The sequence below is a fragment of the Hyla sarda genome, unplaced genomic scaffold (assembly GCF_029499605.1).
Source record: "Hyla sarda isolate aHylSar1 unplaced genomic scaffold, aHylSar1.hap1 scaffold_223, whole genome shotgun sequence".
Lineage (NCBI taxonomy): Eukaryota > Metazoa > Chordata > Amphibia > Anura > Hylidae > Hyla > Hyla sarda.
In genome coordinates this window covers 113918-126463 of record NW_026608906.1, presented here as the reverse complement: position 1 = coordinate 126463, position 12546 = coordinate 113918, and the positions used below count along the sequence as shown (strand labels likewise).

General features: G+C 46.9%; 5 non-coding genes across 5 annotated transcripts; all 5 read left to right on the top strand.

Annotated features, from left to right (window-relative positions):
• Positions 1 to 335: 335 nt before the first annotated feature.
• LOC130321096 (U2 spliceosomal RNA) lies at positions 336 to 526 on the top strand. The gene has a single exon (XR_008866876.1). It is a non-coding gene; the product is annotated as a U2 spliceosomal RNA (small nuclear RNA).
• Positions 527 to 2618: 2092 nt separating this feature from the next.
• LOC130321095 (U2 spliceosomal RNA) lies at positions 2619 to 2809 on the top strand. Its single transcript, XR_008866875.1, has one exon. It is a non-coding gene; the product is annotated as a U2 spliceosomal RNA (small nuclear RNA).
• Positions 2810 to 4904: 2095 nt separating this feature from the next.
• On the top strand, positions 4905 to 5095 carry LOC130321094 (U2 spliceosomal RNA). Its single transcript, XR_008866874.1, has one exon. It is a non-coding gene; the product is annotated as a U2 spliceosomal RNA (small nuclear RNA).
• Positions 5096 to 7190: 2095 nt separating this feature from the next.
• On the top strand, positions 7191 to 7381 carry LOC130321092 (U2 spliceosomal RNA). The gene has a single exon (XR_008866872.1). It is a non-coding gene; the product is annotated as a U2 spliceosomal RNA (small nuclear RNA).
• Positions 7382 to 9477: 2096 nt separating this feature from the next.
• On the top strand, positions 9478 to 9668 carry LOC130321091 (U2 spliceosomal RNA). The gene has a single exon (XR_008866871.1). It is a non-coding gene; the product is annotated as a U2 spliceosomal RNA (small nuclear RNA).
• Positions 9669 to 12546: the final 2878 nt, after the last annotated feature.

The window sequence follows — 12546 nt, the reverse complement described above, 5'->3', positions numbered from 1 at the left end:
GAGGCATCTGCAGGCAACAAAGGTAGGTGTGTGCTTGTGTGTGTGTTTCCTATGCAGATCCTAAGCCCAGTGTCACATGCAAGTAGGAGGAGTAAGAAGGGTTCCTGGCAAATCCGGGTTATGGATTGCATTTAAAAAGGCCCCGTGGGAGTGCAATGGGCCCCTGTCTTGCTGCTTAGCAATAATGGTATGGGTTTAGGTTCTGCTGTGTGTACTGGTGGTTGACTGCCCCCCAGCCCAGAGTGTGCATGGAAAATTGTCTGGCAGCCTCCCTGACAGCAAGCAGTGATAGTGCCCATGAAGGGGACCTTGTTGGGCCCGCCCCTTTCACGGTTATCGCTTCTCGGCCTTTTGGCTAAGATCAAGTGTAGTATCTGTTCTTATCAGTTTAATATCTGATACGTCCCCTATCTGGGGACCATATATTAAATGGATTTTTGAGAACGGGGGCCGATTTCGAAGCTTGCTTCCGTCGCCCTATGCATTGACCCGATATGGCAGTATCTTCGGGTACAGTGCACCACCCCCTTACAGGGTTAAAAAGAAAGATTCCTACTTTCATTGCTACCTGCTTGCTGGCTAGCCAGCTAGCCAGCCCTGTGGGCCTTGCTGCTGCTGCAGCCAAAAAACAAAAGGTGGTGCTGCTGCTGCTTCTGCTGCTTCTGCTTCTGCTTGTGTCTGGCCCCTGTTGGAGCGTCCAGGCACAGGACTTCTGCTGCTGCTGACTAAATGGCCTCCTTAATTGGATCATTTGAGTAGCCAGCACACCTGTGCAGGTAGGGCATGACATGATAGGCAGCTGCCTTGATAGCGGGTGGGTGCTGAATGTTCCTAATTGACAAAATAAGATTAATGCTTATGAAGAAATATAAAATCTCATCCCTTCCCCAATATCGCGCCACACCCCTACCCCTTAATTCCCTGGTTGAACGTGATGGACATATGTCTTTTTTCGACCGTACTAACTATGTAACTATGTAACATAACATGGGGGGGGGGGGGGGTCTCCTGGCTGTTCACACAGGTGTGTCATTGCTGTACATTGACCATGCATTGCTTCTGTGGTATTGCAAAGGCAAAGACAAATGCTTCCAGCCATCCATTGCACTAATGGATTGGTCATCAGCTGGCTGTCTATGTCCCGCATCAATATAGACCAAAGTACAGAGGGTTAGGCTATGCTATTGTGCACCTACCTGATGCATCAGAAGGTGCGAGGCCCTTGCTAAATTCTGTGCACAGACTTTGAGATCTATGCTTTAGACTGTATCTAAACCTGCTCCAACATGGACTGACATTCTGGCCTACTTTCAGCCGATGCGACTTGTCTGTCGCTGAACAGTCGCTTTTTATGTATTCAGCACCTATGTATAATGTTGTAAAAATGCTCTAGAAGCTAAAGTTGCAGAAATGTCACACATATTTGGCCTGCAACTTTCTGTGCGACAAATTCAGACAGGAAAAATCAGTATAAATCCTTAGAAAATTATCCCCCAGTGTCTCCATCTGCTGGCGGTATTGAATAAGCATTGCTGCACTGATGGGGTATGCATTAGACGAAAAAAAAGAAGAAAAAGAAGAATAATACGCCCAGAAAAGAGGCGAAAAGGAGAAAAACGTAAAAAAACGTGAAAAAAAAGTAAGAGGAAGAGAAGGGAAAAAAAGGTGGAAATGGGTTTAAAAGTGATTTCGGCGGAGAAATATATATATATATATATATATATATATATATATATATATATATATGCGCACACACACACATAGATATAAACGTATTCTCCGTTGAGATATTGCAGCCGCTGCTGTGTCCAGGCCCAGGAGCCTTAGCACTGTGCTGTGATGTCACTCAATACCACTGACATCACTAGGTGTAAACAACATCTCTCCTTTGCTGTGTATGTGACTATGGAGCTGTTTGGTGATGTCGTCTATTACGGCCTTCATAGAAGCAACAGGAGATTGTTGCATCCATCTTGAACCCTCAGAACTACAGTGCTATGATGTCACTCACTTCCACAGGCCTTGCAGAGTGTAAACAACAACAACCCAGCTTTGTTGTGTATGTAACCAAAGGGATTTGTGATGTCACCTAGAACCTTCACAGCAGCGACAGCTTTATGAGGAGCATCAGCACTGCTCTGCCTGAGCAGAACCATCACCGCCATAGGTTGTCAAATAACCCGGATTTAACCCACACAGGTAAGTCCAATGGGGTGCAGGCATGTCCTCTATGCTTACAGCTTCCCGTGGGTGTTGGTTTGATACCGTTTGGGGACAGCCAAGGAGGCATCTGCAGGCAACAAAGGTAGGTGTGTGCTTGTGTGTGTGTTTCCTATGCAGATCCTAAGCCCAGTGTCACATGCAAGTAGGAGGAGTAAGAAGGGTTCCTGGCAAATCCGGGTTATGGATTGCATTTAAAAAGGCCCCGTGGGAGTGCAATGGGCCCCTGTCTTGCTGCTTAGCAATAATGGTATGGGTTTAGGTTCTGCTGTGTGTACTGGTGGTTGACTGCCCCCCAGCCCAGAGTGTGCATGGAAAATTGTCTGGCAGCCTCCCTGACAGCAAGCAGTGATAGTGCCCATGAAGGGGACCTTGTTGGGCCCGCCCCTTTCACGGTTATCGCTTCTCGGCCTTTTGGCTAAGATCAAGTGTAGTATCTGTTCTTATCAGTTTAATATCTGATACGTCCCCTATCTGGGGACCATATATTAAATGGATTTTTGAGAACGGGGGCCGATTTCGAAGCTTGCTTCCGTCGCCCTATGCATTGACCCGATATGGCAGTATCTTCGGGTACAGTGCACCACCCCCTTACAGGGTTAAAAAGAAAGATTCCTACTTTCATTGCTACCTGCTTGCTGGCTAGCCAGCTAGCCAGCCCTGTGGGCCTTGCTGCTGCTGCAGCCAAAAAACAAAAGGTGGTGCTGCTGCTGCTTCTGCTGCTTCTGCTTCTGCTTGTGTCTGGCCCCTGTTGGAGCGTCCAGGCACAGGACTTCTGCTGCTGCTGACTAAATGGCCTCCTTAATTGGATCATTTGAGTAGCCAGCACACCTGTGCAGGTAGGGCATGACATGATAGGCAGCTGCCTTGATAGCGGGTGGGTGCTGAATGTTCCTAATTGACAAAATAAGATTAATGCTTATGAAGAAATATAAAATCTCATCCCTTCCCCAATATCGCGCCACACCCCTACCCCTTAATTCCCTGGTTGAACGTGATGGACATATGTCTTTTTTCGACCGTACTAACTATGTAACTATGTAACATAACATGGGGGGGGGGGGGGGGGGGGGGTCTCCTGGCTGTTCACACAGGTGTGTCATTGCTGTACATTGACCATGCATTGCTTCTGTGGTATTGCAAAGGCAAAGACAAATGCTTCCAGCCATCCATTGCACTAATGGATTGGTCATCAGCTGGCTGTCTATGTCCCGCATCAATATAGACCAAAGTACAGAGGGTTAGGCTATGCTATTGTGCACCTACCTGATGCATCAGAAGGTGCGAGGCCCTTGCTAAATTCTGTGCACAGACTTTGAGATCTATGCTTTAGACTGTATCTAAACCTGCTCCAACATTGACTGACATTCTGGCCTACTTTCAGCCGATGCGACTTGTCTGTCGCTGAACAGTCGCTTTTTATGTATTCAGCACCTATGTATAATGTTGTAAAAATGCTCTAGAAGCTAAAGTCGCAGAAATGTCACACATATTTGGCCTGCAACTTTCTGTGCGACAAATTCAGACAGGAAAAATCAGTATAAATCCTTAGAAAATTATCCCCCAGTGTCTCCATCTGCTGGCGGTATTGAATAAGCATTGCTGCACTGATGGGGTATGCATTAGACGAAAAAAAAGAAGAAAAAGAAGAATAATACGCCCAGAAAAGAGGCGAAAAGGAGAAAAACGTAAAAAAACGTGAAAAAAAAGTAAGAGGAAGAGAAGGGAAAAAAAGGTGGAAATGGGTTTAAAAGTGATTTCGGCGGAGAAATATATATATATATATATATATATATATATATATATATATATGCGCACACACACACATAGATATAAACGTATTCTCCGTTGAGATATTGCAGCCGCTGCTGTGTCCAGGCCCAGGAGCCTTAGCACTGTGCTGTGATGTCACTCAATACCACTGACATCACTAGGTGTAAACAACATCTCTCCTTTGCTGTGTATGTGACTATGGAGCTGTTTGGTGATGTCGTCTATTACGGCCTTCATAGAAGCAACAGGAGATTGTTGCATCCATCTTGAACCCTCAGAACTACAGTGCTATGATGTCACTCACTTCCACAGGCCTTGCAGAGTGTAAACAACAACAACCCAGCTTTGTTGTGTATGTAACCAAAGGGATTTGTGATGTCACCTAGAACCTTCACAGCAGCGACAGCTTTATGAGGAGCATCAGCACTGCTCTGCCTGAGCAGAACCATCACCGCCATAGGTTGTCAAATAACCCGGATTTAACCCACACAGGTAAGTCCAATGGGGTGCAGGCATGTCCTCTATGCTTACAGCTTCCCGTGGGTGTTGGTTTGATACCGTTTGGGGACAGCCAAGGAGGCATCTGCAGGCAACAAAGGTAGGTGTGTGCTTGTGTGTGTGTTTCCTATGCAGATCCTAAGCCCAGTGTCACATGCAAGTAGGAGGAGTAAGAAGGGTTCCTGGCAAATCCGGGTTATGGATTGCATTTAAAAAGGCCCCGTGGGAGTGCAATGGGCCCCTGTCTTGCTGCTTAGCAATAATGGTATGGGTTTAGGTTCTGCTGTGTGTACTGGTGGTTGACTGCCCCCCAGCCCAGAGTGTGCATGGAAAATTGTCTGGCAGCCTCCCTGACAGCAAGCAGTGATAGTGCCCATGAAGGGGACCTTGTTGGGCCCGCCCCTTTCACGGTTATCGCTTCTCGGCCTTTTGGCTAAGATCAAGTGTAGTATCTGTTCTTATCAGTTTAATATCTGATACGTCCCCTATCTGGGGACCATATATTAAATGGATTTTTGAGAACGGGGGCCGATTTCGAAGCTTGCTTCCGTCGCCCTATGCATTGACCCGATATGGCAGTATCTTCGGGTACAGTGCACCACCCCCTTACAGGGTTAAAAAGAAAGATTCCTACTTTCATTGCTACCTGCTTGCTGGCTAGCCAGCTAGCCAGCCCTGTGGGCCTTGCTGCTGCTGCAGCCAAAAAACAAAAGGTGGTGCTGCTGCTGCTTCTGCTGCTTCTGCTTCTGCTTGTGTCTGGCCCCTGTTGGAGCGTCCAGGCACAGGACTTCTGCTGCTGCTGACTAAATGGCCTCCTTAATTGGATCATTTGAGTAGCCAGCACACCTGTGCAGGTAGGGCATGACATGATAGGCAGCTGCCTTGATAGCGGGTGGGTGCTGAATGTTCCTAATTGACAAAATAAGATTAATGCTTATGAAGAAATATAAAATCTCATCCCTTCCCCAATATCGCGCCACACCCCTACCCCTTAATTCCCTGGTTGAACGTGATGGACATATGTCTTTTTTCGACCGTACTAACTATGTAACTATGTAACATAACATGGGGGGGGGGGGGGGGGGGGTCTCCTGGCTGTTCACACAGGTGTGTCATTGCTGTACATTGACCATGCATTGCTTCTGTGGTATTGCAAAGGCAAAGACAAATGCTTCCAGCCATCCATTGCACTAATGGATTGGTCATCAGCTGGCTGTCTATGTCCCGCATCAATATAGACCAAAGTACAGAGGGTTAGGCTATGCTATTGTGCACCTACCTGATGCATCAGAAGGTGCGAGGCCCTTGCTAAATTCTGTGCACAGACTTTGAGATCTATGCTTTAGACTGTATCTAAACCTGCTCCAACATGGACTGACATTCTGGCCTACTTTCAGCCGATGCGACTTGTCTGTCGCTGAACAGTCACTTTTTATGTATTCAGCACCTATGTATAATGTTGTAAAAATGCTCTAGAAGCTAAAGTCGCAGAAATGTCACACATATTTGGCCTGCAACTTTCTGTGCGACAAATTCAGACAGGAAAAATCAGTATAAATCCTTAGAAAATTATCCCCCAGTGTCTCCATCTGCTGGCGGTATTGAATAAGCATTGCTGCACTGATGGGGTATGCATTAGACGAAAAAAAAGAAGAAAAAGAAGAATAATACGCCCAGAAAAGAGGCGAAAAGGAGAAAAACGTAAAAAAACGTGAAAAAAAAGTAAGAGGAAGAGAAGGGAAAAAAAGGTGGAAATGGGTTTAAAAGTGATTTCGGCGGAGAAATATATATATATATATATATATATATATATATATATATATATATGCGCACACACACACATAGATATAAACGTATTCTCCGTTGAGATATTGCAGCCGCTGCTGTGTCCAGGCCCAGGAGCCTTAGCACTGTGCTGTGATGTCACTCAATACCACTGACATCACTAGGTGTAAACAACATCTCTCCTTTGCTGTGTATGTGACTATGGAGCTGTTTGGTGATGTCGTCTATTACGGCCTTCATAGAAGCAACAGGAGATTGTTGCATCCATCTTGAACCCTCAGAACTACAGTGCTATGATGTCACTCACTTCCACAGGCCTTGCAGAGTGTAAACAACAACAACCCAGCTTTGTTGTGTATGTAACCAAAGGGATTTGTGATGTCACCTAGAACCTTCACAGCAGCGACAGCTTTATGAGGAGCATCAGCACTGCTCTGCCTGAGCAGAACCATCACCGCCATAGGTTGTCAAATAACCCGGATTTAACCCACACAGGTAAGTCCAATGGGGTGCAGGCATGTCCTCTATGCTTACAGCTTCCCGTGGGTGTTGGTTTGATACCGTTTGGGGACAGCCAAGGAGGCATCTGCAGGCAACAAAGGTAGGTGTGTGCTTGTGTGTGTGTTTCCTATGCAGATCCTAAGCCCAGTGTCACATGCAAGTAGGAGGAGTAAGAAGGGTTCCTGGCAAATCCGGGTTATGGATTGCATTTAAAAAGGCCCCGTGGGAGTGCAATGGGCCCCTGTCTTGCTGCTTAGCAATAATGGTATGGGTTTAGGTTCTGCTGTGTGTACTGGTGGTTGACTGCCCCCCAGCCCAGAGTGTGCATGGAAAATTGTCTGGCAGCCTCCCTGACAGCAAGCAGTGATAGTGCCCATGAAGGGGACCTTGTTGGGCCCGCCCCTTTCACGGTTATCGCTTCTCGGCCTTTTGGCTAAGATCAAGTGTAGTATCTGTTCTTATCAGTTTAATATCTGATACGTCCCCTATCTGGGGACCATATATTAAATGGATTTTTGAGAACGGGGGCCGATTTCGAAGCTTGCTTCCGTCGCCCTATGCATTGACCCGATATGGCAGTATCTTCGGGTACAGTGCACCACCCCCTTACAGGGTTAAAAAGAAAGATTCCTACTTTCATTGCTACCTGCTTGCTGGCTAGCCAGCTAGCCAGCCCTGTGGGCCTTGCTGCTGCTGCAGCCAAAAAACAAAAGGTGGTGCTGCTGCTGCTTCTGCTGCTTCTGCTTCTGCTTGTGTCTGGCCCCTGTTGGAGCGTCCAGGCACAGGACTTCTGCTGCTGCTGACTAAATGGCCTCCTTAATTGGATCATTTGAGTAGCCAGCACACCTGTGCAGGTAGGGCATGACATGATAGGCAGCTGCCTTGATAGCGGGTGGGTGCTGAATGTTCCTAATTGACAAAATAAGATTAATGCTTATGAAGAAATATAAAATCTCATCCCTTCCCCAATATCGCGCCACACCCCTACCCCTTAATTCCCTGGTTGAACGTGATGGACATATGTCTTTTTTCGACCGTACTAACTATGTAACTATGTAACATAACATGGGGGGGGGGGAGGGGGGGTCTCCTGGCTGTTCACACAGGTGTGTCATTGCTGTACATTGACCATGCATTGCTTCTGTGGTATTGCAAAGGCAAAGACAAATGCTTCCAGCCATCCATTGCACTAATGGATTGGTCATCAGCTGGCTGTCTATGTCCCGCATCAATATAGACCAAAGTACAGAGGGTTAGGCTATGCTATTGTGCACCTACCTGATGCATCAGAAGGTGCGAGGCCCTTGCTAAATTCTGTGCACAGACTTTGAGATCTATGCTTTAGACTGTATCTAAACCTGCTCCAACATGGACTGACATTCTGGCCTACTTTCAGCCGATGCGACTTGTCTGTCGCTGAACAGTCGCTTTTTATGTATTCAGCACCTATGTATAATGTTGTAAAAATGCTCTAGAAGCTAAAGTCGCAGAAATGTCACACATATTTGGCCTGCAACTTTCTGTGCGACAAATTCAGACAGGAAAAATCAGTATAAATCCTTAGAAAATTATCCCCCAGTGTCTCCATCTGCTGGCGGTATTGAATAAGCATTGCTGCACTGATGGGGTATGCATTAGACGAAAAAAAAGAAGAAAAAGAAGAATAATACGCCCAGAAAAGAGGCGAAAAGGAGAAAAACGTAAAAAAACGTGAAAAAAAAGTAAGAGGAAGAGAAGGGAAAAAAAGGTGGAAATGGGTTTAAAAGTGATTTCGGCGGAGAAATATATATATATATATATATATATATATATATATATATATATATATGCGCACACACACACATAGATATAAACGTATTCTCCGTTGAGATATTGCAGCCGCTGCTGTGTCCAGGCCCAGGAGCCTTAGCACTGTGCTGTGATGTCACTCAATACCACTGACATCACTAGGTGTAAACAACATCTCTCCTTTGCTGTGTATGTGACTATGGAGCTGTTTGGTGATGTCGTCTATTACGGCCTTCATAGAAGCAACAGGAGATTGTTGCATCCATCTTGAACCCTCAGAACTACAGTGCTATGATGTCACTCACTTCCACAGGCCTTGCAGAGTGTAAACAACAACAACCCAGCTTTGTTGTGTATGTAACCAAAGGGATTTGTGATGTCACCTAGAACCTTCACAGCAGCGACAGCTTTATGAGGAGCATCAGCACTGCTCTGCCTGAGCAGAACCATCACCGCCATAGGTTGTCAAATAACCCGGATTTAACCCACACAGGTAAGTCCAATGGGGTGCAGGCATGTCCTCTATGCTTACAGCTTCCCGTGGGTGTTGGTTTGATACCGTTTGGGGACAGCCAAGGAGGCATCTGCAGGCAACAAAGGTAGGTGTGTGCTTGTGTGTGTGTTTCCTATGCAGATCCTAAGCCCAGTGTCACATGCAAGTAGGAGGAGTAAGAAGGGTTCCTGGCAAATCCGGGTTATGGATTGCATTTAAAAAGGCCCCGTTGGAGTGCAATGGGCCCCTGTCTTGCTGCTTAGCAATAATGGTATGGGTTTAGGTTCTGCTGTGTGTACTGGTGGTTGACTGCCCCCCAGCCCAGAGTGTGCATGGAAAATTGTCTGGCAGCCTCCCTGACAGCAAGCAGTGATAGTGCCCATGAAGGGGACCTTGTTGGGCCCGCCCCTTTCACGGTTATCGCTTCTCGGCCTTTTGGCTAAGATCAAGTGTAGTATCTGTTCTTATCAGTTTAATATCTGATACGTCCCCTATCTGGGGACCATATATTAAATGGATTTTTGAGAACGGGGGCCGATTTCGAAGCTTGCTTCCGTCGCCCTATGCATTGACCCGATATGGCAGTATCTTCGGGTACAGTGCACCACCCCCTTACAGGGTTAAAAAGAAAGATTCCTACTTTCATTGCTACCTGCTTGCTGGCTAGCCAGCTAGCCAGCCCTGTGGGCCTTGCTGCTGCTGCAGCCAAAAAACAAAAGGTGGTGCTGCTGCTGCTTCTGCTGCTTCTGCTTCTGCTTGTGTCTGGCCCCTGTTGGAGCGTCCAGGCACAGGACTTCTGCTGCTGCTGACTAAATGGCCTCCTTAATTGGATCATTTGAGTAGCCAGCACACCTGTGCAGGTAGGGCATGACATGATAGGCAGCTGCCTTGATAGCGGGTGGGTGCTGAATGTTCCTAATTGACAAAATAAGATTAATGCTTATGAAGAAATATAAAATCTCATCCCTTCCCCAATATCGCGCCACACCCCTACCCCTTAATTCCCTGGTTGAACGTGATGGACATATGTCTTTTTTCGACCGTACTAACTATGTAACTATGTAACATAACATGGGGGGGGGGGGGGGGGGGGTCTCCTGGCTGTTCACACAGGTGTGTCATTGCTGTACATTGACCATGCATTGCTTCTGTGGTATTGCAAAGGCAAAGACAAATGCTTCCAGCCATCCATTGCACTAATGGATTGGTCATCAGCTGGCTGTCTATGTCCCGCATCAATATAGACCAAAGTACAGAGGGTTAGGCTATGCTATTGTGCACCTACCTGATGCATCAGAAGGTGCGAGGCCCTTGCTAAATTCTGTGCACAGACTTTGAGATCTATGCTTTAGACTGTATCTAAACCTGCTCCAACATGGACTGACATTCTGGCCTACTTTCAGCCGATGCGACTTGTCTGTCGCTGAACAGTCGCTTTTTATGTATTCAGCACCTATGTATAATGTTGTAAAAATGCTCTAGAAGCTAAAGTCGCAGAAATGTCACACATATTTGGCCTGCAACTTTCTGTGCGACAAATTCAGACAGGAAAAATCAGTATAAATCCTTAGAAAATTATCCCCCAGTGTCTCCATCTGCTGGCGGTATTGAATAAGCATTGCTGCACTGATGGGGTATGCATTAGACGAAAAAAAAGAAGAAAAAGAAGAATAATACGCCCAGAAAAGAGGCGAAAAGGAGAAAAACGTAAAAAAACGTGAAAAAAAAGTAAGAGGAAGAGAAGGGAAAAAAAGGTGGAAATGGGTTTAAAAGTGATTTCGGCGGAGAAATATATATATATATATATATATATATATATGCGCACACACACACATAGATATAAACGTATTCTCCGTTGAGATATTGCAGCCGCTGCTGTGTCCAGGCCCAGGAGCCTTAGCACTGTGCTGTGATGTCACTCAATACCACTGACATCACTAGGTGTAAACAACATCTCTCCTTTGCTGTGTATGTGACTATGGAGCTGTTTGGTGATGTCGTCTATTACGGCCTTCATAGAAGCAACAGGAGATTGTTGCATCCATCTTGAACCCTCAGAACTACAGTGCTATGATGTCACTCACTTCCACAGGCCTTGCAGAGTGTAAACAACAACAACCCAGCTTTGTTGTGTATGTAACCAAAGGGATTTGTGATGTCACCTAGAACCTTCACAGCAGCGACAGCTTTATGAGGAGCATCAGCACTGCTCTGCCTGAGCAGAACCATCACCGCCATAGGTTGTCAAATAACCCGGATTTAACCCACACAGGTAAGTCCAATGGGGTGCAGGCATGTCCTCTATGCTTACAGCTTCCCGTGGGTGTTGGTTTGATACCGTTTGGGGACAGCCAAGGAGGCATCTGCAGGCAACAAAGGTAGGTGTGTGCTTGTGTGTGTGTTTCCTATGCAGATCCTAAGCCCAGTGTCACATGCAAGTAGGAGGAGTAAGAAGGGTTCCTGGCAAATCCGGGTTATGGATTGCATTTAAAAAGGCCCCGTGGGAGTGCAATGGGCCCCTGTCTTGCTGCTTAGCAATAATGGTATGGGTTTAGGTTCTGCTGTGTGTACTGGTGGTTGACTGCCCCCCCAGCCCAGAGTGTGCATGGAAAATTGTCTGGCAGCCTCCCTGACAGCAAGCAGTGATAGTGCCCATGAAGGGGACCTTGTTGGGCCCGCCCCTTTCACGGTTATCGCTTCTCGGCCTTTTGGCTAAGATCAAGTGTCTTGCCCTAAGGTATTCGGGTACCCCTCTCCTCGGCCTTGTGGGATCGCCCAGGTTTATTGCCTGGGCTTCACCCACCTGCTGCTATTGGGGAGAGGGCTTAGTCCCAGGATAACGGGAAGGTGATCATCGGAGGACGGGTCTGCCGGAGAGGATGGCTAATGCGCCGAACGCTCCTAATACAGTACGGCTGTTTATCGAGGAGGAAAAGAGGAGTGCCTACGGGATTTTGCATGTCCAGCAGAAGGTCGTGGAAGGAGTGCTGAGGATGCCGCATGCTTCCATCTTCTGTGTCCAGGTCTTTCCCAGCCAAGGATTCTTTGACGTGACCTTCTACAACCTGGATGATCTCCGTACCTGTCTCTACCGGAGTAAGGAGAATGCTTCTCACCCTGACCTACAAGGGATCCGATTCATTTCCTGCGAGGCTCGGCCTAAGAAAGTTCCAGTGGTAGTGCATATGTACAACCCTTTTGTGCGGGATGAGGAGATCCAGACCTTTCTAAGAAGGTATTGTGTGTCTGTTTCTGGTGCGGAGAGGAAAAATAACATCCTGGGGACTTTCACAGGCATGAGACGTTTTTGGGTGGAGTTTAGGCCTGCCCCCGAGGGTGGTGCTGAAGGTTTTTGTCACCCCCCGCAGAACTTTGCGATAGGGAACAACAGGGGGTTTCTGCACTACCCGGGGATGCCAAGTTTTTGCCGGGACTGTTTTTGCTTTGGTCATACCAGAGAGAACTGTACAACCGGGCAGGTTTGCAGG